This window comes from Bos taurus, chromosome 11, assembly GCF_002263795.3.
Source record: "Bos taurus isolate L1 Dominette 01449 registration number 42190680 breed Hereford chromosome 11, ARS-UCD2.0, whole genome shotgun sequence".
Lineage (NCBI taxonomy): Eukaryota > Metazoa > Chordata > Mammalia > Artiodactyla > Bovidae > Bos > Bos taurus.
The window spans coordinates 87822819-87846884 of NC_037338.1; the positions used below are offsets into that span (position 1 = coordinate 87822819).

The window sequence follows — 24066 nt, forward strand, 5'->3', positions numbered from 1 at the left end:
GAAGGGGATGACAGAGGATGAGATGGTTGGATGGCGTCACCGACTCAATGAAGATGAGTTTGAGTAGACTCCGGGAGACGGTGATAGTCAGGGAGGCCTGGAGTACTGCGATCCATGGAGTCGCAAAGAGTCAGACACGACTGAGCTGAACTGAGGTGTACAGCATCAAGCACATGGCAGACAGCCAGTCAGTGGTAGTTTCATCGTATGAAGAATATACACTCACCAGGAAAATGTGGGGGGGTCTCCCTGGGGTCTTAGTGTGGACCTGACACCTTGGGGGTGGGGGGAGGCAGGCTGGGGGCTGGCAGGCAAGAGCAGTGTGGTGCTGGCAGGGGCTGGGGCTCCAGGTGCAAATCTAGGGTCAGGACGCCGCAAAGCCCCCATGGGGATGGAAAGACGAGGGGCTAGATGATACCCGTGCAGGAGGGAGGTTGGCAGGAAAGATCCCGGGCCCAGGACACAGAGGGCTGGGTGGGCAGCAGCGCTGGACGTTGCCAGACCCACCGTGTGCTGCCCCGGCCATGACACTACCATCGTGGACTTGAAGGCAGAGCGCAGTGCCCTTCCCCCATTCCCAGCCCTGAGCCGGGGGCTGTAAGCAATGCCAGAAGGAGGTGTCGGTGAAAGGCCACCAGGTGTCTGCCCCTGTGATGTCACAGTCCCCGCGGGCTAAGGCCTGGGCACTGGGCCACCACTCCCCAGACTCTCTGGCCTCTAACCAGACTGGCCCTGAGGCCCAGGCTGGCGTCTTCTTCATGCTCAGAACCCTCACTATATGTGGACGATACACACAGTGAGTGCCACAGGTGTGTGCTTTTTCTTTCATGTATTCACCTTTTTTTTTTTGGCCACGCTGAGCAGCATGTGAGATCTTAGTTCCCGGACTAGTGATCGAACCTGTGTCCCCTGCATTGAAAGCGAGGAATCTCAACTACTGGACAGCCAGGGAAGTCCCTTATTCACTTCTTTTTAGTGAGTATATAGTCTCAGAAGCCAGAAAAGATGAACAGATTTCACTGTTATTTTTAAAAATTTGTGTGGCAAAGATAAACAAGAAAGGAATAAAAAATAATAACTTATGAGAGCTCAAAAAAAGGAAGAAAGAAGAAATAAGCAACAAACTGAAGAAATTTATAGTATATATGAAAACAGTCTGATTTCCTCAAAATATAAAAGACTTCTACAAATCAGTGTCAGAGTGAAAAATAAGCAAATATGAAAGTGGTCAAAGGACATTGTAACTCAGCAGTTCATTAAAAAAATATATATAAATAATCAAACTACAAAAAAAAAATGCTACTTTAGTCATAGTTAAATTAGTTCCTGGAGAAGGAAATGGCAACCCACTCCAGGATTCTTGTCTAAGAAATCCCATGGACAGAGTCTGAGCCTGATGGGCTACACTCCAGAGGGTCGCAAAGAATCAGACACAACTTAGCAACTGAGTGCACACACAAACTAGTTCCAACCAGAACAGTGAATTATATTTTTCTTACAGATAAAAATCACAAAGGTTGATTATGCCTCATGATGGTAAGAGTTTCTAGAAAAAGGAAAACACTGTACATAGGAATTTGATATGTTGCCATCTTTTTGCAAAGCATCTGACGAATTCCAAATACCTTTTCTGTGTCCTAGCAGTTTCATTTCTAGGAATTTAACTTATAAGTACCCCTGCACAAGAGCAGAAAGGAGCATATTACTTTATGTACCTTTATGCATCTACCACATGCATATCCATACTGCATTCTTTTAAACATCAAGGAGGGGAAAATAAACATTCATGAACACAGGATTGTGCAAATGCATTTTTCTACACTTACATTATGGTATGTTACGCTGTCAATAGAAACTGAGGCAGATCACATGTACTGATGTGGGAAGTTGTCTAAGATATACTGACAAAGAGAGAGAGGCAGAGCCTGGGACATTGAGCATCACGTCGCCTGGGGTTTGCCCACATACCATGCTCCTTCACACAGGAAATACCCAGAGGAGCCTCTGAGGAGTAGGACTGAGAAGCGGCAGACAGCATTATTTATTTTGCTTTATGCTCAGTGCTCAGTTGCTTCAGTTGTGTCAGAGTCTTTGCGACCCCATGGACCATAGCCCTTTCGGCTCCTCTGTCCAAGTGATTCTCCAGGCAAGAATACTGGAGTGGGTTGCCATTTCCTCCTCCAATTTTGCTTTATACTCTTCTGCAATGTTGGAATGATTTTTTTACGTTGCCAACAAAGGTACGTCTAGTCAAAGCTACGGTTTTTCCAGTAGTCATGTATGGATGTTAGAGTTCGACTATAAAGAAAGCTGAGTGCCACAGAATTAATACTTTTGAACTGTGGTGTTGGAGGAGACTCTTGGGAGTCCCTTGAACTGCCAGGAGATCCAACCAGTCCATCCTAAAGGAAATCAGTCCTTAATATTCATTGGAAAGACTGATGTTGAAACTGAAACTCCAACACTTTGGCCACCTGATGTGAGAGCCAACTCATTTGAAAAGACCCTGATGCTGGGAAGGATTGAAGGCGGGAAGAGAAGGGGACAACAGAGGATGAGATGGTTGGATGGCATCACTGACTTGACGGACATGAGTTTGGGTAGACTCCGGGAGTTGGTGATGAACAGGGAGGCCTGGCGTGCTACAGTCCATGGGTTGCAAAGAGTCAGACACGACTGAGCGACTGAACTTAACTGAACTGAACTGATTTATTTACTTGGCTTCACCAGGTCTTAGTTGCAGCCTGTGGGACCTAGTTCCCTGATCAGGGATGGAACCTGTATTGGGAACTCAGGGTCTTCGCCACTGGGCCAACAGGGAAGACCCTTGGAATTATTTTTAAAAGCAGTCTGAAATTGGTGCTGAGCACCTGGAGAAGAGAGATGAAGGTCACACGCTGACTTTGAGCAGCCCCACCGCTAGGACAGGAATGTAAACAGACAGATTCGGGGGCGGGCAATGTTCTGAGAGTGACAGAGTGGGCACAGCCTTCTGGGGGTTGGGGGGTAGAAGAGAAGGCCCCCTTTTGGAGGAGCCAGTGGGTGAGCTGAGATCTGAAGGTGGGTGAGGGCAGGTGGTGGACCCCAGGCTGAAAGAAGAGTGCTCACAGTAGTCCAATGGGCAGGATGCTATGGGTGTGGGATGTGGTGAGAGGCACAGCTGGAGAAGGGGCCGGGGCACGTGGGGCCAGGGGACCTCAGCCATCTGAGGAAGGAGTCACTGGAGCTGCAGTCAAAGTGGAGGCTTCAGAGAAGAAGTTTCTGGCTGCTTCTGGCACCTACTAGGATTGTTGGAGCAAGATCCCAAATGCCGTCTTTTTCTTGGTTTTTTTTTTTTAATTGTACTGCCGTGAGGAGGGTGTGAAGGATGAGAAGAGAGGAGTGAGAAGCTGGGGTGGGGCACCTGAATTACTCCTTGAAGAGGATGTGTTTTCCCAGCTGACTTGGTGCTGTTGTAAGTGAAAATTGCCCGAGTGAGTCAGCTCCTGGGTGCGCTCATAACAGCTCCCCCAGGGGCCTGGCTGTGAAGGCTGATGAGCTCCTTCTTCACAGCTGTGCAGGGAGCCCAGGCCATATGGATCGGGCCTGTGACCACACCGCCATGGAGGAAGGATGCGAGGGGTAGGAGAGCAGGCGACACGTTTGCAAATGCATGATTCCTTTCTCTTCATCTCTGCCTGAGTTTCTATCCAGATGCTCCCTGAGGGAATAAATTGTGGGTGACGTCAGCAAGCCTCCGGATTTTGACTCCTGAGTCATCCTCCAGGGAATGGGGCATCTGGCTAATTGAATTCTAGGGCTCCAATTGAGTTACCACAGTGACAAAGGATAAATGTTCCAGAGCCAAGAGCATTAAGACATTAAAAAGAGCGCACTTAACACCCGCTCCACAACGGGAGAGTCAGAGAACCCAAGGAAACCCGATAGCTGGCAAAGCCTGTCTCACTGTTAAGGACCTCGGATTTCACTGGCCTGGATTCTGAGACCCAGACAGAAGAGATGCTGGAGTCTGGGCTCCATCAACAGCTTCATGCATGTCTTAGCTCACAACCCTTCATTGGCTCTCCAATTGTGAAGGACACATTTAGCAAATAAAAATGTTAGATGCCAGTTAAATTTGAATTTCAGATACACAATTAATGCTGTTTAGGATAAGCCTGCCCATGCAGGAGACTTAAGAGATGGAGGTTCCATCCCTGGGTCGAGAAAATTCCCTGGAGGAGGACATGGCAACCCACACCAGTATTCTTGCCTGGAGAATCCCATGGACAGAGTCACCTGGCAGGCTATAGTCCATGGGGTCACAAAGAGTCGGACACAACTGAAGCAACTTAGCAGCAATATAAGTATATTTATGCAAATATTATTTGCTATTTATCTGAAATTCAGATTTAACTAAACATCTTGTATTTTATCTGGCAAACCATATCTCCAATGGCTACAAATTAAAGCCCAGATTCTGGTATCTGGTTCTCCAGGATATAGCCCCTTACTGACTTTGAAACCTCACCTCCCACTCACTGTCATCTTTCTTCTATCCAGTTTAGTTTGCAGACAAAGTTAACTACCTTCCACGTGTGGCTTTCCCTTTTGCCTTTTGCTTGCTTCCCCCTGGGCCTTTGCCAATGCCTATTCCGTCACTTTCCATCTGAAATGCCTTGACTAGTATTCCATTGCTGATCCACAATGGGGCAGAGCCTCTCTCCTCTTTAAACATCTTTAGTATCATTTTGAACGAACTTCTATGATTGAGGAGGTTGGCTTGTTGCTTTGCCTGGCTCCTCCTTCTTCCTTTGGGAAAAGCACCCTCCTTTTGAAGACTGCTCCTGCATCTCCAACCACTTGATTCCAGTAGGCATTTCCATACTCTCATTGACTCTATGGCCATAGATGATTGGCCCCAAAAGGGACACCTGATCCAAACCAGGCCTATGGAATCCTTCCCTAGGCATTTTTATGACTCATCTTGTCTGGCATCCAGTCCAGGTCACACCCATACACCTGTACATTGAGCCAGAATCACCATTGCTATCAAGAACATAATCATTTCCTGTAAGGGTCTACCGTGCTAATTTGCTCTGCCAAGTAAGCATGCACACCCCCATGTGACCATGGTGATAGAGGCCACAGTGTATGGGCCATGCACTGCCTTGGGAATCCAGAGAAAGACCTGGACTCTAGTCGGAGCTGGACCACTAACTCACTACCTGACCAATCATCTCAATGGGTTGCAAACTCATTGAAGGCAAAAATAAATAAATAAATAAAAATGTTAGTTGATCAGCTGGGTCCAACTCTTAGCGACCCCATGGACTATATAGCCCGCCAGGCCCCTCTGTCCATGGAATTCGCCAGGCAAGAATACTGGAGTGGGTAGCCATTCCTTTCTCTAGGACACCTTCCCCAGGTCTCTCACATTGCAGGCAGATTCTTTACCGTCTGAGCCGCCAGGAAGCCCTCTTTGAAGGCAAGAACCTGTCTTATTATTCTCTGTGGCCTCAGATACATACACTTGGAAGGTGTTAGATAAATGGTAGATGGTGATGGAGACAATGGTGATGGTAATAATGACACAGCAAGTCGCTGCCTCTCCCTGGGCCTCAGGTTTCTTTATTAGAAAATTGAGGAATTGGATTTGATGAGCTTTAAGAGCTCTTCCAGTTCAAATCATTTATCACCACCAGTGCCAGTCCTAAAAGACTCTGAGGGTTGCCTTATAGCATTGACCAAGCATTAAGCCTAGAGTACCACTGCTGTCAGACAGAACCAATTTACCTGTTAGGGCCCACACTCAAAGGGTCAACATGCGCTGCACAGTTTTATAAAAATGTGTACCGCCAGAAAAATGATATTGACTCATGAAGATGACAAAATCAAGAATGTTAAATATTTAATTAAAGCATAGCATTATATCAACTGGTCACCCACAACTCAAGTTACAGAGATATAATTGTATTAAGTTTAAATTACAAGAATTAAATAGTCTTAACAAAACTCAAAATTAAAAAAGTGGCTTGGTGAAAGACATCATTAAGAGAATGAGCAAACAAGTCAGATTAGGGGAAAATATTTGCAAAAGATATACCTGATAAAGGACTGTACAAAGAACTCTTAAAACTCATCAGTAAGAAAATGAACAATCCAATTAAAAATGAGAAAAGATCTAAGTGGACATCTCACCAAAGAAGATGTCCGAAGAGCAAATACTAGTATATGAAAAGATGTTCACTGTCAAATGTCATTAGAGAATTACATGTTAAAACAGTGGTGAGATATTACAATGCATCAAATAGGATGGCTAAAATCTGAAGCCCTGACATCACCAAAGGTTGGCAAAAATATGACGCCAAAAGCACTGTCATTCACTGCTGGTAAGAATGGAAAACAGCATAGTCCATTTGGAAGACAGTGTGGTGGTTTCTGACAAAACTAAACGCACTTTGACTATATGGTCTCGCAGCCACACTCCTTGGTATTTACTCAAATGAGTTGAAAACTTATGTCTACACAAAAACCTGCACACAGATGTTTAGAGCAGTTTTATTCATAATTGCCAAAACTTGGAAGCAAACCAAGATGCCCTTCAGTCGGTAAACGGATAGATAAATTGTGGAACAATCAGACAATGGAATATTATTCAGCGAGAAAAAGAAATGAGCTATCACGTCACAAAAAGACATGGAGGAAGCCAAAATACATATTCCTAAAAGAAAAAAGACAATCTGAAAAGGCTACATGCTTCATAATTCTAACTGTATAACACACTGGGAAAGGCAAAACTATGGAGACAGTAAAAAAAAAAAAAAAAAAGTCAGCGTTTTCCAAAGGTCAGGAGGAAGGGAGAAATGAAAAGGCAGTGTGCAGAGGATTTTTAGGGCAGTGAAAATATTCTATGATACATAATGACAGATGCGTGTCATTATGTATTTGTCAAAATCCATAATACACACAACACTGTAGGAGTGAACCCTACCATAAACTATGAACTTTGTGTGATTACGATGTGTCAGTGTAAGTTCATCAATGGAAATAAACATACTCTCTGTGGAGCATGTTGATAATGGGGGGAGGTTGAGTGTGGGGGTGGGGATAGGGTCAGGGGCCTATGGGAAATCTCTTCCTTTCTTCCCAGTTTTTCTGTGAACCTAAAACTGCTCTAAAAAATAAAGGGTATATATGTTATTTAATCGGAGAAGGCAATGGCACCCCACTCCAGTACTCTTGCCTGGAAAATCCCGTGGACAGAGGAGCCTGGAAGGCTGCAGTCCATGGGGTCACTAAGAGTCGGACACGACTGAGCGACTTCCCTTTCACTTTCACTTTCATGCATTGGAGAAGGAAATGGCAAGCCACTCCAGTGTTCTTGCCTGGAGAATCCCAGGGACGGGGGAGCCTGGTGGGCTGCCGTCTATGGGGTCGCACAGGGCCGGACACGACTGAAGCGACTTAGCACCATGTTATTTAATGTGGGATATGATACGGGGTGGAGCTACATCATTCTCAAAGTAAAAGTGAAATCCAGGAGCAGGACTCTGGGTAGCATCATCTTTCTCCTACCTCTATGCTAGATCTACACCTGGTCAAACTTCTCGTTGCAATGACCACACTGTTATCCAGTTGAGGCGTGAGTAGTATTAGTATTAATAACACGTGAAACGATTTTAGGTGGTACACAAATGAACCTATTTTATTCTGACATCTTTATGTCTATCAGAATAAATGTTGTTAGCATTCATAGTATTGATAGAAAGTTTCCTTATAAAGCATTGTGATAAATAGTACCAGTTATGGACTTCCTTTGTAGCTTAGATGGTAAAGAATCTACCTGCAATGCAGGAGACCTGGGTTCAATCCCTGGGTGGGGGAGATCCCCTGGAGAAGGGAACCGGCTACCCACTCCAGTATTCTGACCTGGAGAATCCCATGGACAGAGGAGCCTTTCGGGGTACAGTCTGTGGGGTCACAAAGAATCAGACACAACTAAGCGACTAACACACACACACAGTATCAGTGACACTGAGATGGTCTGACACAAATATAGAAACACAAATTCCAGCGGAAGGAAACCTAGGTTGCATGCAAGTGGATGTGTTTTGTGACCTTGCTGAGCAGTCCTGACCTGGTTATGGGTCAGGGCACTTGGCAGTTGCCCTGCCTTGCCTCAGGCACCCTGAACGAAGGCCCTCTTTTACTCAGCAGGCCAGCGTGCAAAACGCTGGTGCAGCTCACTTTATGAAACCTGCACATTTTAGGAAAGTTGCACTTAAAACGATTGAGCTTCTACAAAGTAAAAGTTCGTATAGATGTTTACTAGCAGTGATGTTTAGTCCTTTAAGTGGAAAAAAAAAAAAGACAGGGCTGGTGAGAAATCCATCAGCTCTTTTGTGTCACGGCCAGAGAATAAGTAATGGCCTTGTCCCCACGGCGATGGCTGCCCAGAAGAGTATTACGAAGCATTAAAGAGTATCAAGGGAGTGATTCTAATTCAAGACTCATAGTGCCTTAAAGCTGTCACGATGAGAAAATGAAAACTTACATCTCTATGTGCTGACAAAGAGGCTTTGAGAGAGTCTCAGAAAGAGTCAGAAATCTGAAGTCAGGGAATGGAAGCTGAATTGGGAACCAGGGTGAAGCTGGGAGGCTGCCTGTAGGAGGGGGTGTTATGGAAAGTGGGGTACTGCAGAAGCCAAGAAGTCCAGCCAAGGCAGAGGAGGCTCAGAAGAATAGGTAGGGGCTCAAGATAGACTTCATTCATTCATTCATGAGACTCGCAGTTCCTTCTGTAAAATAAGAGTTTCAAATTGAGAGTCTTTGGGGCCAACCAGAGTGTGTGAAATATTCTGTTGGTGTTTTCTAGGCTGCAGGAAACTCTTTACTTTTCAAGTAGAGTTAATATCTCCTTTTGTATTTATGAGTAAACAAAATCCTAGAGTGTTAAAGCCAGCAGGGCATTGAGTACAAATTTGCTGACGGTACTATTGAATCTACACGTTCTAAACCAAGAGACAACTCCAGGCAGCTGTCCAGTCTTCCGGCTGAAGTCGTCATGACCTGGAGGGAGCCAGTCTGGGAGGCCTCAGCACCTGCACCCAGGCCTCAAGTTCTGCCAACGGCCCTCAAGAAGGACCTGCCAGTGAGCAAACCAACATGAGCTGGCCCCAGCCCCAGCAGAGCAGATACCTGTCAGTCTTGAACAAGGGCAGGGTGTGGCCTGTTCCAACAGATTTAATCTTCCCAGTCCCCCCTCCAGAAAAGGAAGTAGCAGCCACAATGTATCTTCGCCAGAACAGTCTGTACAGAGGATTCTTGCACTTTCGACTCTGCATTGGGATCTGAGGGTTCAGCTGAAGAACACTGTGCCCATGCTATGGAATGAACTATTCAGGCTCATCCCTTATGAGGATAAGGGGATACTACTAAAGTTTTGAGTATTGCTAACATCAGACCACCAAAGCTCTTAGTTTGCCTTTAAGTGTATATATTAAAAGGTTTGCCACATTTCTCTTCAATTTTCTTAAAAGAAAAAATATTTAAAAATAAAAAACATCCATAATTCTGCTAACTCTAGCCCCAAAACAACCCTTTCCCATTTTACACATGACCTTCCACACATACACACTTGTTACATACTTTGTGATCAAGTGTATGTTCAATTTGGTATTCTCCTCTTCTGTTTCGTTAACAGTGTATCAAAAGCATTTTCATAAAGGTCATTAATAATGGCCACAAACGATTTCATCATGTGGCATATTATAGTTTACACAATCTTTGCTTTGGGTTCAAAGCAGGAGCTGTATTTTATCTACATGAAGCTCCCATGATACTCAGCCACAGGAGATCCTCAACAAACACCTGTCAGGAAGTCTTGGATCTGATCAATAACCAATAGTATGACAACAGCAGCCTTCCCAGGTGGCTCAGTGGTAGAGAATTTGCCTGCAGGAGATGCAGGTTGGATTCCTAGGTAGGGAAGATCCCTTGGAGGAGGAAATGGCAACCCACTGCAGTATTTTTTTTTTTTTTTTTTTTGGCTGCTCTGGGTCTTCAATGCTGCATGAGCTTTTCTCTAGTTGCGGCGAGCGGGTGCTACTCTGTAGTTGCAGTGTGCTGGCTTCTCGCTGCAGGGGCTTCTCTTGTTGCAGAGCACGGGCTCTAGGGCACGCAGGCTTCAGTAGTTGCAGCTCCTGGGCTCTAGAGCACAGGCTCAGTAGTTGTGGCACACAGGGTTAATTGCTCCAGGGCATGTGGGATCTTCCTGGACTAGAGACTGAACCCATGTCTTCTGTATTGGCCAGTAGATTCTTTACCGCTGAGTCATCAGGGAAGCCCGGATACAGTGTTCTCGCCTGTCAAATCCCATGGACAGAGGAGTCTGGCCGGCTACAGTCCACTAAGTCAGACATGACTTAGTGACTAAACAACATTATCAGTGTTCAGCTTGGCCTTTGTCAGCCTCCTGCCTAATCCCTCTGCTGCTCCTGCCTATTGATGTAAGATCTCCCCCGTTTCTCACTGCTGAGGGGTGATCCAGCCTGCCTCAGATGCCCAACCAGATGCTGGCCAGAAGCAAGCCTAGGAGCAGGGACCACCGAGAACAGGCTGAAGGAGGAGGCACAGAGGCTGTAGAGTATGGACATTCTGGGCAGTGCTGTCCTATGTTTAAAAGTGACCATACCAGTGACCCAGTTCCACGGTGTGGTCTCGGCCGTGACCGTGGTCATTTTGCAGAGTTCTTCACTCCTGATGTTTTTGCACACTGGCTCTGTGGCTTCCTGGCAAATCTAAAAGCTACTCAATAACCTGTCAGTAAGTCTCTTTTCTCTTTCATTTAGCCTGAGCCTGTTTCTGTTGTTTGCAACTAAGCAAAATCCTCATCTCTATTCCTATTGAAACCTGTCCAAGAAAAAATGGAAAATTCATTCCCACTGAGGCATAGAAATACCCTCTCTCGTTTGTCCAAAGTCTTTACTGCTTACGATATTCTTCACTCAGGGCTTCTCTGGTGGCTCAGGGGCCAAGAATCTGCCTGCCAATGCAGGTTCGATCCCTGGTCCATGGGGAATCCACATGCTGCGGGGCTACTAAATCCGTGTATCACAACTACTAGGGCCTGTGTTCTAGACCCTGGAGCCTCAACAATGAGAAACCGCCACAGTGAGAAGCCCACGTGCTGCAACTGGAGAGTAGTCCCCACTCGCAACAGTTGGAGGAAAGCCTGCAGAGCACAGCCAAAAATAAACAAATAAAACTATTTTAAAAAATTCTTCTTTCGTGATGTACTCTCTCATTTAAGTCAAAGCATTTTAATATATGTTTTTTTATTATATCCAACTTAAAGATAAAAAAAATAGAGCCCATGGGGGTTCAGTGACTGACCCAGGGTTATGCAGTGACTCTTCAAAGTCTTTCAACTTGAAATTCCACCTCTCTTCACTCATTAAGCCACCTCCAACCTTCATGTCCTCTGTTTCAGGTATTTCAGACAGGAGGGACCAACTGAGGGCCAGGAGAGGAAACAGAGAAGGGGGAAGACTTCTCAGATGGAGAAATTGTATCAGACAGGTGACGTTTTGTGCTACTTAAGGGGAAAGAGTTCTTGTGCATCCATACACTTGCGCATACGTTCATATGCACTCACACAGCTGATGTCTCCCCCCACCCCTCACTTTCCATTACAAGATGCTAAGCCTCATAGGAACTGGTTAACGGCCACCCAGCTGAGCAAAACACACCTTTGATGAGCTTCTATTTTCGTGATACTAGTGTTCCATCCATGAGGACTTTTAAACATACACACCCAGCAGAAATGACTCACACGTGGAGGCTCTGGAGAGGTGGAGGGAACCAAACTCTGCTGCTTTGAGAGCTGTGTATCAGAGGGAGTCATTTATGTCTCCTCCAATTAAACAAACAGCATGCTACCTGCAGGTGAAGAATATCCATCTTGGGGCTTCCCTGATAGTTCAGTTGGTAAAGAATCCGCCTGCCATGCAGGAGACCCTGGTTTGATTCCTGGGCCAGGAAGATCTGCTGGAGAAGGGATAGGCTACCACTCCAGTATTCTTGGGCTTCCCTTGTGGCTCAGCTGGTAAAGAAAAAGTCTGCAATGTGGGAGACCTGGGTTCGATCCCTGGGTTAGGAAGATCCCCTGGAGAAGGAAAAGGCTATCCACTCCAGTATTCTCTGGCCTGGAGAATTCCATGGACTGTGTAGTTCATGGAGTCACAAGGAGTTGGACACAACTGAGCAACTGTCACTTCCACTTTCTTTCACTTTGGAAGAGCTCAGATGCAGACGCAGAGAGGGTAGCTCCAAAATGGGTCAAGGGACACACTAGAGGAAAGCTCTTGAGTCTTCGAGGTAGATCCCTAATAGCCCTACTATTTTGAGGCCCTCGCCCACATGATGCCAGTGACAGGTGTGGTACAGCGAAGCACACAACACCTAAGAAGCCAACTTGCCAAAAAGAAAACATAAGGAACCTGAATCTAGCTAAGCATCTAGGTGTAACCATCATTTACAGGAAATAGGGAGGAATCTTAGTTTGGGACTCACGAGGAAAAAGACCTGAGACAAGTATTTGGGTGGAGGGAGCTTATTTAGGGGGCTTCCCTTATGAATCCACCTGCCAATGCAGGGGACGCAGTTTGGATCTCTGGGTTGGGAAGGTTCCCTGGAATAGGAAATGGCTACCCACTCCAGTATTCTTGCTTGGAGAATCCCATGGACAGAGGAATCTGGTGGGCTACAGTCCTTGCAGTGGCAAAAATTCTAATACAATTTAGCAACTAAACAACAACGAGCTTATTTGGGAGACGGTCTCAGAAAGAAGTGAAGGAAAGAAAATAAAACCTGGGATAAAAGACGATAAAGTGTCTGTGCTAATAATAATGAGTGGTTATGCACCCTTTACTAATAAATTAGTAACCAAGAAACAATGAAAGACACATAACTGGGGACCCTCTGAAAGTCATCTTGAGCATGCCTCAAAGTGATACCAGCAAATGGGGAAGCCAGGGAATTTATCTACCATTGGTTAAAGATTCCCATGAATGTTAGTCCCCACCATCTTTACCTCCCCTCCCCCCAAAAAATTATTTGGGAGAAACCCACAAAGCAGTTAAGCAGAGTAACAGCTGCAGTTTCGTGTGGGACCACAATTTTCACCATTTAAGCTTCACTGAAATCAGGCGGGTCTAGGCCACCTGATAGCAAAATGATAACTATTGAAGCTGAGTGACAGGTATATGGCCGTTAATGTGCAATTCTCTCTAGTCTTGTGTAAAGAAAAAGTCTATAAACCAGTGTTAAATTTGGAAGAAAAAAAAGAAGGAAAGCAATATTAGGCTCAGAGAAGCATTAATCTAGCCACTGCTCATCACTAGCATCTGCTATCCTGGGATAGGGGAACATGCCCAGGGTCACCAGGTGGGTGCAATCAGCCAAACCCAAAACTTGGGCAATGTCTGCAAGACCAATGATCTGGCTTCTACAAATAAATGGTTGTTTAAAAACAAATAAATAAAAAGAGAGAAACTTAGAGATTAAAACGGACATAAGGACATGCCAATCCAATTCCACGTCCTTTTAGGTATCCTCAAATTCCCTGTCAGTCCAGTGGTTAGGACTCCAGGCTTCCCTTGCAGAGGGTATGGGTTCAGTCCCTGGTTGGGGAGCTAAAGATCCCACAAGACTTGAGAGGTGGCAAAAATGAACAAAGCAACTGCAAAAAAAAAAAAACTTTTTGAGACAGTCAAGGAAAATTGAATCCGGCCTCAGTACTAAAATGATATTAAGAGATTGTTGTTAATTTTTTTTTAACAACAAATGGCATGTAGCTGAGTTTGTGTAAGCCTTTTCCTATTTGAAATCTATACTGCAGTCTTTACGGTTGAAACCATATGATGATTGAGGTCTGCTGTAAAATACTCAAGCAAAAAGAGTGTTGGTGGGAATGTGGATGAAACAGGAGTAGCAAAATGATAATTACTGAAGCTGGGTGATAGGTGTATGGTGGTTAATGTGCAATCTCTCTAGTCTTGTGTAAAGAAAAAGTCTATAATCCAGTGTTAAATTTAGAAAGAAAGAAGGAAAGCAATAATAGCCTCAGAGAAGCATTGATCTATTCACTGCTCATTTACTGAGTAGCTTTTCTGCACGTCCAAAGTGACTGGAACAATCGTGTGAGTTAAAGGAAGTAAAGCACTGAAACATTGCATATTCAGGAGTTCAGTGACAACACAAGCCATAGATGGTCACTCTGTAGCAGTGACTCATTCACTTCTACATGGTTAATGGTGAAATATATATATATATCGGAGAAGGCAATGGCACCCCACTCCAGTACTCTTGCCTGGAAAATCCCATGGATGGAGGAGCCTGGTAGGCTTCAGTCCATGGGGTCGCTGAGTTGGACACGACTGAGCGACTTCACTTTCACTTTTCACTTTCATGCTTTGGAGAAGGAAATGGCAAGCCACTCCAGTGTTCTTGCCTGGAGAATCCCAGGGACGGCGGAGCCTGGTAGGCTGCCGTAGTCTCAATTCCCAGTTCCTGACATAGAGCTCCTTAGTCTTTTAGAATATTCTGGGTGACAGGAGCATCCTTTGTTCTAATGAGGTGGCTGTTGGTGGCTCCAGGATAGCGTCAGGAAGGGGGTTGATCACCAGAAAGACCCAGCCATGCTTGGGAACTGTCAACCCCACCCTCATCCTCCAGAGAAGAGAAGGGGACCAAGACTGAGTATAGGAATAAATAATCATTCCTATTAATACATGGTAAGCATCCATAAAAATCCCTAAGCCAAGTGACTCAGAAAGCTTCTAGGTTGGTAAGCACATCCATGTTTTGAGGGGATGATGTACCCCAACTCTACTGAGACAGAAGCTCCCACACTTGGGACTCTTCCAGATCTTGCCCTAGGTACCTCTTCTTCTATCTGTCATCTGTGTCCTTTATTATGTAATAGTCACACAGGTACGCATCTCTCTGAGTTCTGTGAGCTGTTAGAGCACGTTATTGAACCTGGAGAGGGGGTTGTGGGGACCTCAGCTTGTAGCAAAGTCAAACAGAGGTATGGGTATCTCGCCACTGACATCTGAAGTGGGGGCAATCTTATATATTGAGCTCTTAACCTCTGGGGTCAGTGATAACTTCCTAGTTAGTGTCAGAAATGCACTGCAGGATACCCACTTGGTGTCCAGTTATTGTTCAGGCACTAAGTCACGTCCGACTCTTTGTGACCTTGTGGACACAGCATACCAGGCCTCCCTGTCCTTCCCTATCTCCCAGAGTTTTCTCAAACTCATATCCATTGAGTCGGTGATGCCATCCAACCATCTCATCCTCTGGCATCCCCTTCTCCTCCTGCCTTCACTCTTTCCCAGCATCAGGGTCTTTTCCAGTGAGTCTGCTCTTCACATCAAGTGATCAAAGTGTTGGAGCTTCAGCATCAGTCCTTCCAATGAATATTCAGAGTTGATTTTCCAGGGAGGTAGAGAAGTTGTTGGTGACACATTAGGTGTCAGAAGTGTTGGTGTGAGTGTGAGAAGAGGAAAGAAGTGTTTCTTCTTTTAGGGATACCAACGGGAAGCCCTTCAGCAGCACTGGATTTGTTACCTGGAAAAGAGAAACAAGGTGTAGATGGCCATACCTTCCACCAGCTGGGAGCCCATTACTGAACTGACTGCAGTAAAACATTCCTTCTAAAGCCCTGTTTGAGAGAAAAAAAAAAAACTATCTGATTTCTGATTTTTAAGATATCTGTACATTCTGCTAACTAATAAACTCAAAGAGTTTTATTTGGTGTTTTGAGAACTCCTAGAAAAAGCAGAACTGGGTGGTTAGAAATTGAACAGAGAGAGAGAGCAGGTGGTATTTTGGGAACGCTTCACAAAGGACCGGCCGTCAGAAAGCGTGCTGAGTGGCACTTCAATATGAAAACTTGCAAAAAGGAAAGTCACTGAGCACCCATGGTGGATGGGACGGCCTTGGCTAGCCTCTGTGGGTGCTGTAGAGGTGAGGAGGAAGGCAAGTGCAGGGGAAGGGGCCGGGCTGTGTGTGACCAGGTGCCTGCCCATTTCACACCCAGCCTTCCCAAGCCACCCCATCCGGGAACCGAGGTCAGATGGCTGGTTCTCACGTCAAACTCTGAGATCATCTGTAAATGGTTTTTCCCCCTGGTTTCCTTTCCCAGAAGAAGCAGTTCATTTGAAAAGTTTATCTTTGCAAGAGAGGTGGCTCAAAACCTACTTGTTGATTTTGCTTTGTTCTAAAAGTTTCCAAAATGAATGTTGAGAACTGGGGAGGGGACCGTGTCCCACCCCCAGGCTGCAGATGGCAGAGGAGGAGGCTGGCTATATCAGTGGGGTCCGGAGATAATCAGGATTGTGAAACCTAGGAAGAACATGGGGCAGAGGAGAGGAGGAAAGAAAGTGAAAGGGTCAGATAAGAAAGGAGGGGGGACCAATGACTTGCCAGCAGCGCTTGCACAGTGTTCCTACCGGAGCTGCTGCTAGTGCCTCCCCCGCCCACCTGCGAGACGCTGGGCCATCCTATCCCAGCCCCGGGACCCCACTCCATGCCCATTTGTTGCTGTTCAGGGAAGGCTAACTCCTGATGGAGTCCTCAGCATCTCTGCTCAAGCTCCCAGGGAACGGGGCCCTGGAGGCTGAGCAGTGCAGGATGACTGAGTGAAGAGCCGATGCACGTGCCCCTGAGCCCACGGGCTTGGAGCTAGGCCTGGGCAGGGAGTCCCTGGAAGCTTCTGGCTCTGGTTCTGGTTGTGGGACATACCTCAGAAATAGCCCCTGAACTTCCATCCCTCATCCTAGAACCAGGGGGAAGAGACACAGGAAGATGGTGGAGTGACGGCCGGGCCAATGGACAGACACATCTTACATAACAAAGCATTCTTGTTTTCATTATTTTGTCTAGTCTCACTGGGACTTCTGTTCTCCCTTTTTACTATGTATAAACAGAGGCTCGGAGAAGCTTGCTCAAGGTCAATCCCAGCATCACACAGGAAACATATTATAGTTAATGCAGACACATACATAGACTATACACTCTAAGGGTCAAAGCCCAGCCTGTATCTCGTGGAATCCTCTCCCCGGCCCAGCGAGATAGATGCTACAGTCCTCACTGTGCAGAGACAGATGCTGAGGACCAGAGAATTAGGTAAGTGACCCAAGGTCACATGGCTAGCGAGGGTCCCAAGCCTGGTATCTTGTGCTATATCACCAATGCTGCGTCTACTCAATTTACGTGGAAAATTTTCTCCCACACAGAGAGAACACCCCATTTAGATAACAACACAAATAATCTCTAAGCAAAGTCTGTTCTGTTCTGTTCTTGTGTCAACCCCTTCGTCTGTAAAACTCTGAACAACAAAGCATTTCACAGACACCCAATCAAGCGAGGAAAACATCTCTTATCGTCATTTCAGTGACGCGTTCGTGCTTCTGAGAGGAAAACCGATGTGCCATCAAAGATTGGCCTCAAGTACAGCATCTATACGAGAGAACAAATGCTTTTAGGGGAAAAAAGGCTTTGTAAGCAGAATACAAAATTCTCTGTCCACTGTGATTAGCAATGAGTTTAAAAATGCTGCATATAGACAAAAGCTGGAAGGGAAATGTGAAAATTAAGTCAGTCCTGTGGCCAACGGCTGGTTTATTTTTCTTTCTTAAAAAAAATGTATTTAATGTTTTTATCATATGTCCCATAACAAAAGATTTTGCCATCGTGCAAAGAAATTCATAATGTGAAATACAAAAGCCCTTCATACCATCGTTTAACCCAAGATGCAGCTGCTGGAGTCCCGGGGAGTATTGCTGTTTGACTGACCATGTTTGACCCTGACCAGTCCTAGTAATGGTCACCATAGAGACAGACAGGAAGAGAGGGGAGAGGGAGAAGCCTTGTCACTGGGCAGTTCTGCTGATTGCTTGTTACTGTAACTTTTTTTTTTTTTAGTATTTCTCACTCTTTTTTTTTTTTGCAGTGAAGTAAGTCAGAAAGAGAAAAACACATATCCTGTATTAACACATACTGTAACACGTTTTGAATGCTGATTGTCCCCTACATCTTCATTTGTGTAGAGCCTCCTCTTGACAGTAGAATCAATTAAATTCTGCAGTTGACAGAGTCCCTTCTAAGTACTTAACCCCAAGAGCTCACACCCAGCTCAGTCCTTGGCAGTTTTTGGAGCCTGTGGAGGGTGAAATCACACGATCTTCTTAGAACCCCTCCTCCGACAGCCTTCCCCTTTTGCCCCCCAAAAGGAAAGCCCTCCAGAATTAGAGGCCCTCTCTGCCCTCTTGTCCAGTACACCTAGAAACCAGACAATGCCAGGCACGTGGTCAGCACTCATTACATATTTATCGAACAAATTTCACCCCTGTCTCAAAACTACCACCCGCTGATGGCTGTATGACCCTGGGGACATCTCCTGGACCCCAGTGGGCATCACTCATTACAGCTAGATGATGAAGTTGCAGGGGGCAGGCTGGGACCTTGTCTTTGTATCACCAAGCCTGAAAGGATGAATCACTATTCCAGGGACTCAGCTGAGGCCCGCTGAATTGACTCAACTTGACTCATCCTTGGAGGAGGCTCAGCTCCTTGGTGGGCTTCTATGACACTCTCCCACCCACCGGCTCAGCCCCTTACAGGTTACACGGCGCCTGTTCAAAGAAGCCATTGTCGGAGCTTCACCATGAATCCAAATTGCTCTGGCTGTACCCCTTTCCCTTGTTCATGTGTTTGTTCTCAGAAATTGCCTCCCAAGAACAAAGAGAGAGCTGCCTCAGGGGCCCAAGGGAGAGCAGTCCTCCAAGGACACAGTCAGGGGACAGCTGGCTATCTAGAAGCCTCTTTCAGAGGGAGATGTTGATGATCAACTCTGCACTCTCTCCCTCTGTCTCTTACAAGACAAACAGAAAATTTCAGACCCAAACTGCTCCAAAATTTAAAAACAACAGAGCCGAGAATGTACCTCCTCAGTTGTCTCCTAATCCTGCTGAGTAATTCTCCAGGCATTTTTTTCCCTCTATGCTCCCTCCACCCCCGCTAGATGCAGATAACTATTAGGAAATATGGTCTGTATGTTATATTCTTATCCCTGGACTGTATCACCAGCTTCCAGAGAATAGGGACTGTGGTTTACTTACTACATTCCTGGCACAGGACCTGGCACTTTCCGAAGAGCTAAGGCTCAGTGTTTGCTGAATATGTGGAGCATCCACAGTGAACTGTGTGCTATGCAGAAAGCTGGAGTGGGTGGATGGACAGGAGGAAGAGTGGATGGGTAGGTGGGTGAATGGATGGATGGGTGGATGGATGGATGGATGGATGGGTGGGTGGATGAGTGAGTGGGTGGATGGGTGGGTGAATGGATGGATGATGGATGGATAGACAGGTGAATGGGTAGTAAGACTCTGTGTCAGGAAACAGATATACGAATTAGGAAATTGAAGGAGAGCTTACTTAAGAACTATTTACAAAGTAACGAGCAAGGGCTTAGGACAATCAACAAGAGATGGATGCAGTTCAAAGGCAAAGGAGAAGAATGATTACCAGCACCTAGAGAGAGTAGCTGACAGGAGAGAACGATGTGACTTCCAGTAGAGGGAAGTAGCCACACAAGGGAGCAAAGAACAGACGTTGATTTCAGCTTCTCCTGATAAGTTCTGGGTTGGATTGTTCAGCTGCGAAGTCATGTCCAACTCTTTGCAACCCTATTAACCACAACACACAAGGCTTCCCTGTCTATCACCATCTCCTGGAGCTTGCTCAGACTCATGTCCATCGAGTTGGTGATGCCATCCAACCATCTCATCCTCTGTCATCCCCTTCTCCTCCTGCCCTCAATCTTTCCCAGCATCAGGATCTTTTCCAATGAGTCGGCTCTTTGCATCAGGTGGCCACAGAATTGGAGCCTCAGCTTCAGTGTTATGGGTTGAATCATGTCCTCCTAAAAGACATGTTGAAAGCACCTCAGGATGTGACTTTATCTGGAAATAAGGTCTTTGCAGATGTAATTAATTAAATGAGGTCCTACTGGATTAGGATGAGCCCTTAATCCACTATGATCGGTGTCTTTATACACGAGAAGAATGTTATGTCAAGACAGACACACAGGGAAAAGATGGCCATGTGATAACAGAGGCAGAGATTGGAATGATGAATCTATAAACCAGGGACCATCTAGTGGAGGGAGAAAAAAAAAAAAAAGGCCTGGAGATCACTTAGCAACAGCCCTGGGAGGCTAGTCTATTTCAGAAATGAGGAAGTTTAGGTTTGGAAGGAGTACCTATCCAAGGTGCCCCAGACAGTGGGTGGCAGAGCCAGAACCAGAAACTTCATTGGCACCATCTACACCTCATTGTTCCCCAGCGTGGCACCCCCAATCCATGACGAGTATGTTCTCTCTCATACCATGCCACAGGCGCACCCGGTACAAGGGAGGCTGGGCCCCAAGAGGCTGCCAGCCGCAGTATGCACTTGGCCTCCCAGACTTCTGGTGCCCCTATACGTGTGACTGGTAGGGAGGAGGGCCTTCCATAAAGGCCTCTCCAGAGCTATGTAGGCATCCATCCCAGGCTTCCTTGGGGCAAGAAAAATAGCCCTCCCATCAGCATCTCCAGTCACTGTGGATCTGGCAGGGGAGGACATCCTGTGTGTATTTTACACTGTCAGTACATCTCAGTTTGAGCCAGCCACATCTCAAGTGCTCATGAGGTTGTGTAGTGTTCTATACTGCACTCAGTTGCTTCAGTCATGTCCAGCTCTCTGCAATCCCATGGACTGTAGCCCACCAGGTTCCTCCTCTCAAGGGATTTTCCCAGCAAGAATACTGGAGTGGGTTGCCATGACCTCCTCCAAGGGATCTTCCCAGCCCAGGGACTGAACCCATGTCTCCTGGTGTGTAGGTGGATTCTTCACCTGCTAAGCCATCAGGGAAAGCCATTCGTGAGATTAGCAGCTACCATGTTGGACATTGAGTCTACACCCATTTCAGAAATAAAGGCTCAAAAAAGGCAGGTAACTTTTCTCAAAGTCACACAGCTAGCAACTGTAGAGCCAAGATTTGCACTTTACCTGTCTGACACCCAACCTGGGCACAGCCCACAGCCTCCCACAACTAGGATGCCCAAAAGTCAACATCTGGGACTGGTGCCAAGAGGTGCCCATTGACTTCCAGTTAAAAAGATGACTCCTGTATTGGGATAGGGGTAGAGATAAATGAACCAGGGGCAGGAAAGTACAGTTACATCCTTGGGCTGCTGGGGAGGACTCATGTGACAGCAGCCAACGAGGCTCTAAGGGCTGAAGCTGTCATCCGAGACCACTCACACAGGCAAGGCCTTCTTGCCAGCTCTGCCCAACCGTCAGCCTCCATGCGCCCCTTCCTTGTATCTCTGCAAACCCCACCTGGGGCAGGGGCCAGCACTTTCCAGAAAAGCCAGGAGCACACAGCTTCTAATCCCCCAATATTTGCTTTTTCTGCAGACCAATAATGCTGCAGCCTGAAAAGAATGCTGATGGGATCGATGGTTGTCTGAGGGTGACTTTGAACAAGAACTGGAGTGGACCTGAAGCAGCGCACTCTTGACGGTGAGGTCAGCAGGAGACTCAGGAGAAGAGTCAATGCCCTGCTGGTGGATTGTGTGCAAACTGACACGTACGTTCGAGCCAATGACGGGAGGCCTCAGAAGTGGACTTTGGAAGATGCCTGGAAGGAGGCTTGGTGCTTCTAAGCACTTTTTGTTTTTCCAAAATAAAAATTACGCCTATACAGTGGAAATCTGTTCAACCAGCCATGGGGGGGGGGGCTTCCCTGGTGGCTCAGGGGTAAAGAATCCGCCTGCCAATGCAGGAGATATGGGTTCAATCCCTGGTCCAGGAAGATCCCACATGCCGCAGAGCAAGTGAGCCCGTGCACCAAAGCTATTGAACCTGTGCTCTAGAGCCTGAGAGCCGCAACTTCTGAAGCCCTCGCGCCTAGAGGCCATGCTCTTAAACAAGAAAAGGCACTGCGGGGAGAAGCCTGCACACTACAACTGGAGAGTAGCCCATACTTGCAACAATTAGAGAAAAAGCCTGCGCAGCAACGAAGACCCAATACAATAAAAAATAAATAAATAAAATTATTTTTAAAAGAAAGAAGGAAAAAAAAAACAAGTCATGGGTTCCACTGACTTTCTGAACTTCAGATAAGATCCTGATTGCTTCATCCTGAGTATCCTTTCATCGCCCGTTTCGTTCCTGAATAAACAAGGAGCTGTGTCAGTTCTCAAGGGCTTGCTTTGCACATGTGGGCCGAGGGACTGGGACCCAACACTGGGAAATGTGGAGAGCTGAGTTCTGGTCTTGCTGCTGCCATTAATTGGGAGCTCTCAGACATCACATTAACTAGTCTGAGTTCAGTTTCCTCATCTATAAAATGGGTCTAGACTGTGTGGTGTCTATGACATCCCCACTAGATAGTAATAGAAGTATATGAGGATTGCCAAGAAGATCAGAAGATAAATATCTTGCATATAGAAAGAGCTCACGGAGAAGGCAATAGCACCCCACTCCAGTACTCTTGCCTGGAAAATCCCACGGACGGAGGAGCCTGGTAGGCTGCAGTCCATGGGGTCAAAAAAAAAAAAAAAAGAAACAGCTCAATAAATGATGAGTTACTGTAACATGTAACTCATAGATCTCTCTGTAAATATAAAATCTGCGTATGCCTCTCGTCTGCTCACTCCTACCTCCCTTTCAGCCCCATCTCTCATCTCTCTGCTCTGTACTTGATTGAAATCCTCGGTTATGTTCTCCCCACCCTTAAATGCTGGGGTAGGGGGTGGCTGAGGGCAGCAGGTTGGCTAGAAGTGAGGGTAAAGGAGGCAAGGAGCAGGACGAGGGGCTGATGCTACCCACCTTGGTTTATCCTAGGGGATGGAGAGCTGCAGAGAGGTTTAAAAGAGGGAGCATCATTCTCTCTTCTCTCCATTTCTCTAATCATTTCTGCCGCAGATTCTCAGTTCTCTGCAGCTAGAGCCACGGCTTCTCACAGACACTACTCGAGCATCAAATAGGTCCTCACCCTGCTGCTAGCCCATCTCTAAGGATTAGCCCACAGCAGCAGCCAACTTCACTCTCCTAAAGCAATTGTCATGCACAGTTTCCACTGCTGTGAACTCACGAATGCAGCTCTCTGGTGCACTGGAATCAAACCACATTGCCCAGGAATGGTATCCAAAGTATTTAGCCAGCCAGCATGTCAGGGTCCCATTAGCTGCCAGGCTGGATCCCTCTCCCCACCCCACCTCCCAGGGCGGAGCGAGGGGTGGCTGGATAGAGGTATGGGAGAATCTGTAGAGTCCCAGAGAGAAGCTGGAGCAACAGGGGGCATTTGGGAGGTTTAGCATGCGTGCCTGCTCAGTCATGTCTGACTCTTTATGACCCCATGGACAGAGGAGTCTGGTAGCCTGCCAGACTCCTCTGTCCATGGGGTTTCCCAGGCAAGAATACTGGAGTGGGTTGCTATTTCCTACTCTAGGGGATCTTCCTGACACAGGGATCAAACCCGTGTCTTCTGTACCTCCCACATTGGCCAGCAAATTCTTGACCACTGCCCCGCCTGGGAAGCTCGGAAGGCTTAGACACCACAGCTACTTACTCCTGGGGACAGACATGCTTCAATAGGTCCATAATCTACACCATTATCCTGCAGCACACACACTCACTGAGACTGGCCCCATGTGACCTGCTATAACCTCAGGGTTCCAAGATGGAGACCTGGAAGAGAGGCTCACTGAAGCTCCTCCCAGCAACAGACAGTGAGGGCCCTGGTCTGAGTGAAGCAGAGTTCAAGCCAGACTCAGCAAAGCAGAGTTGGAAGAAACTCCTGTTTGTTGGAAATATTCTTCCTTACAAACCAGAAGAATAGGTCTTTGTTCTCCAAATTCTGGCCTATGATGAAATTTACCTTAAAAGAACTCTGGAAAGTGTCATGGTTTTCCTGCCTGAATTTTTCCTGAAAGCTTGTCAGGAGGCTAGAATCTTGCATCAGGA

At 46.5% G+C, this 24066-nt stretch overlaps 2 long non-coding RNA genes across 2 annotated transcripts; one reads left to right on the forward strand and one right to left on the reverse strand.

Moving 5' to 3' along the window:
* On the forward strand, positions 1-23864 carry LOC132346625 (uncharacterized). Its single transcript, XR_009496532.1, has 3 exons — positions 1-809; positions 11474-11562; positions 21514-23864. It is a non-coding gene; the product is annotated as an uncharacterized lncRNA (long non-coding RNA).
* LOC132346624 (uncharacterized) lies at positions 14122-18003 on the reverse strand. The gene is made up of 2 exons (XR_009496531.1): positions 16795-18003; positions 14122-15618 (listed from the first exon to the last, which is right to left on the reverse strand). It is a non-coding gene; the product is annotated as an uncharacterized lncRNA (long non-coding RNA).
* Positions 23865-24066: the final 202 nt, after the last annotated feature.